We start from the raw sequence: 3817 nt of genomic DNA on the forward strand, positions 1-3817 counted from the left end.
AAGTTTCCTCTTTTATAACACATGCTAATTAAATTTAGGTCAATGTCTACACTATCTCTGAAAAAAGGAACTTTGGGGAATACTTTGTAATCAGGTGTCATTAATCATGGTATTATCAATGGCTTGCTCACATTGCAGAGTTATTAGCTTATAGGCATTGGGTATAGATTTAGGCAGTGGAGAAAAATGTGATAAAATGTCTCCCAGAACAGCTGAAAACAATGTCATTAAGAATTCAAAATGAGACTTCATGTCTTTGCGTGTCCAGGAAGAAAAGCACAGAACCCCACTGGACAGGCAGTAGTTTTACATAGATATAAGTTACTCAAAGAAATAAATAAAACAGAGAGAAGTGCAGCTGCTACACTTGACTTCGTGGCTATGTACATCTTCTAGCTAATGAACTCCACCATAATACATAGGGAAAAAACACAAGCATAACAATGGGGAAACAATGCAAGTAGACACCAGTCATAGAGAATGAAGATGGCAGCTACGATTACCCAAAAAGTACCAATCACCTAATTAGCCTCTCAGAGAAGGAGTTCAGAGAAGAAATACGGAGAATCTTCAGAGGAATCAAAGAAAGCATAAATCAGTTGAATGGAACACAAATAAGAATCAAAAAGACATGAAGATAGAAATCAAACAATTTCAAACTGAAAACACAGTTCTGAAAAACTCAGTAGATGAAATGAAAACCTCAATGAAAAACCTCTCAAACAGAGTAATAGCAGCTGAGGACAGAATCAGTAAGCTAGAAGATGAGATGCATAACCACTCCATACAACAGAAGAGATTAGAAAAGAGCCAAATAATCAGACAATGGAAAAATTACTCAAAGAATATAAACAGATAAAAATTGAAGACTTTGATAAACTCAAAAGAAACAACATAAAAATCATTGGAGTCCAGAGACCCAGGAATAAAATCCCCAAGAAGAAACAAAAGAGAAACTCCCAGAGTTAAGACTGTATGCAATGCCAGAGGAGTACCAGCTAAAAGAGATCCAAAGAAAAGCACCCCAAGACACATCTTAGTCACAATGATAAATCCCACAGATAAGAAGACTGAAAGCATCAAGATCAAAAAGGGAAATTACATTCTAAGGAGCATCCTTAAGATTTACAGCAGACCTGTCACAAGAAACCCTCAAGGCCAGAAGGCAGTAGTGGGATATAGTGACAGAACTCAACAAAATGACTGCTTTGCCTAGAATACTGCATCCAGCCAGACTGACTTTCAGGTTTGAAGGTAAGAGGATACATAGCCTCACAGATAAGCAACAGCTCAGAAACTTTACAGACTCAAAACCAGCCTTAAAAGAGAAATTAAAAGGTCTACTCCGAGGAGAGAGCAGACTGTGGAGGGTATTATTTACTGTGAAACACCTATTGTGTCGTTTGAAATTGTTACGTTTTCAAACAGTGATGCTGCACTATGGCAGGAGTCGTAAAGGTGCAAATATGCAGCGCACTAAAACCTTTAACCTGGAGAAGCAAAATCATGCTCCAAGGAAGCATCATCAGCACCAGCAGCTACAGCAGCAGCAGCCGCCACCACCAGCACCAATACCTGCAAATGGGCAACAAGCCAGCAGCCAAAATGAAGGCTTGACTATTGACCTGAAGAATTTTCGAAAACCAGGAGAGAAGTCCTTTACTCAGCGCAGCCGGCTCTTTGTGGGGAATCTTCCTCCTGATATCACTGAGGAGGAAATGAGGAAACTATTTGAGAAATATGGGAAGGCTGGTGAAGTCTTCCTTCGTAAGGATAAGGGCTTTGGCTTTATTCGCTTGGATACACGAACTTTAGCAGAAATTGCCAAAGTGGAGCTGGATAACATGCCCCTCCGGGGAAAGCAGCTGCTTGTACGCTTTGCTTGTCATAGTGCATCCCTCACAGTTCAAAACCTTCCTCAGTGTGTGTCCAAATGAACTGCTGGAGGAAGCATTTTCTGTGTTTGGTCAGGTGGAGAGGGCTGTGGTCATTGTGGATGATCGAGGAAGGCCTTCTGGAAAAGGCATTGTAGAATTCTCAGGGAAACCAGCGGCTTGGAAAGCTCTGGACAGATGTAGTGAAGGCTCCTTCCTGCTAACCACATTCCCAAGACCTGTGACTGTGGAGCCCATGGACCAGCTAGTTGATGAAGAGGGATTACCAGAAAAACTGGTTATTAAAAACCAGCAATTTCACAAGGAACGAGAACAACCACCCAAATTTGCCCAGCCTGGCTCCTTTGAGTATAAGTATGCCATGCGCTGGAAGGCACTCATTGAGATGGAGAAACAGCAGCAGGACCAGGTGGACCGCAACATCAAGGAAGCTCGTGAGAAACTGGAAATGGAGATGGAGGCTGCTCGTCATGAGCACCAGATCATGCTAATGAGGCAGGATTTGATGAGACCTCAAAAAAAACTTCGAAGAATGGAAGAGCTACATAATCAAGAAGTGCAAAAACGAAAACAACTGGAACTTAGGCAGGAGGAAGAACGTAGGCGCCGTGAGGAAGAGATGCGGAGACAACAGGAAGAAATGATGCGGCGACAGCAGGAAGGATTCAAGGGACCCTTCCCTGATGCGGTATATCTCCCATGTGCCCATAATAGAGAATAGGAGCTCCAGATGGGCCAGATGGCTATGGGAGGTGCTATGGGAATAAACAACAGAGGTGCCATGCCTCTTGCTCCTGTACCCGCTGGTACTCCAGCTCCTCCAGGACCTGCCACTATGATGCCAGACGGAACCTTGAGATTGACACCACCAACAACTGAGCGCTTTGGCCAAGCCGCTACAATGGAAGGAATCGGGGCAATTGGCGGAACCCCTCCTACATTCATTCGAGCAGCTCCTGGAGCTGAATTTGCTCCAAACAAACGGCGCCGATACTAATAAAATTGTATTGTCTAGTTTCCTAAAACCCTAAAGAAAAGGACCCTTTTTGGACTAGCCAGAATTCTCCCCTGGAAAAGAGTTAAGGATTCCTCCCAATAGTTAGGTCTTCCCTGCCTGTAGTACTCTATTTTAGGGAATATGCTGGAGGCAGAGGGCAAGGGAGGGGAGATCATTACAAATCAATTCTTTGTGATATAGTTTTGTGCGGTGCATTCCTGAACTCTCATTTGATTGTTGAGCCTAAGGGGGAAACAATGACAAAATGGATCCAGTTAGAGCCCCGTTAATCTTGATCATTCCATTTGTCCATCTTGTTCTATTTGCTTATTCATACTCTGCAACCACAAAGACACTGCCACATATACCATTAAAACCAAACATTCCCCCATGACCTTAGCCTCATTGCTCCATTCACTCCCAGGTGGGAATTCCAGAAAATGTCCACAGAGGTCACAGACAACTTACATATGGTTCTGTTATATCCCATGTATTGCCCTTTCATGTCCTAATAAAAACATTTCTCTTAGAGAAAAAAAAAAGACAGACTAATATATACACTAAACTTCTACACAGAGATAACACTAAATCACATGACAATTATCTCTCTCAATGTCAATGGACTAAATGCACCAGTTAAGAAACACAGAGTGGCAAAATGGATCAAAGAGTTGAATCCAACATTCTGCTACCTACGAAAAATTACATCTGAATAGTCAAAACAAGCATAAACTAAAAATCAAAGGTTGGAGGACAACCACCCAAGCAAACAACTACCTCAAAAAAGCTGAAGTGGTCATATTAATATCAGATGACAGAAACTTTAAACTCAGAATTTTTTAAGGGACAAAGATGGACATTTGTACTAAACAAAGGATATGTATAACATGAAATTACACACCTAAAAATATACGCATCCAATGAG

General features: G+C 41.9%; 1 pseudogene; it reads left to right on the plus strand.

Annotated features, from left to right (window-relative positions):
- The first annotated feature begins 1449 nt into the window (after positions 1-1449).
- Positions 1450-3434, plus strand: LOC126032615 (non-POU domain-containing octamer-binding protein-like; annotated as a pseudogene).
- Positions 3435-3817: the final 383 nt, after the last annotated feature.

This window comes from Suncus etruscus, chromosome 16 (assembly GCF_024139225.1).
Source record: "Suncus etruscus isolate mSunEtr1 chromosome 16, mSunEtr1.pri.cur, whole genome shotgun sequence".
NCBI classification, from domain to species: domain Eukaryota; kingdom Metazoa; phylum Chordata; class Mammalia; order Eulipotyphla; family Soricidae; genus Suncus; species Suncus etruscus.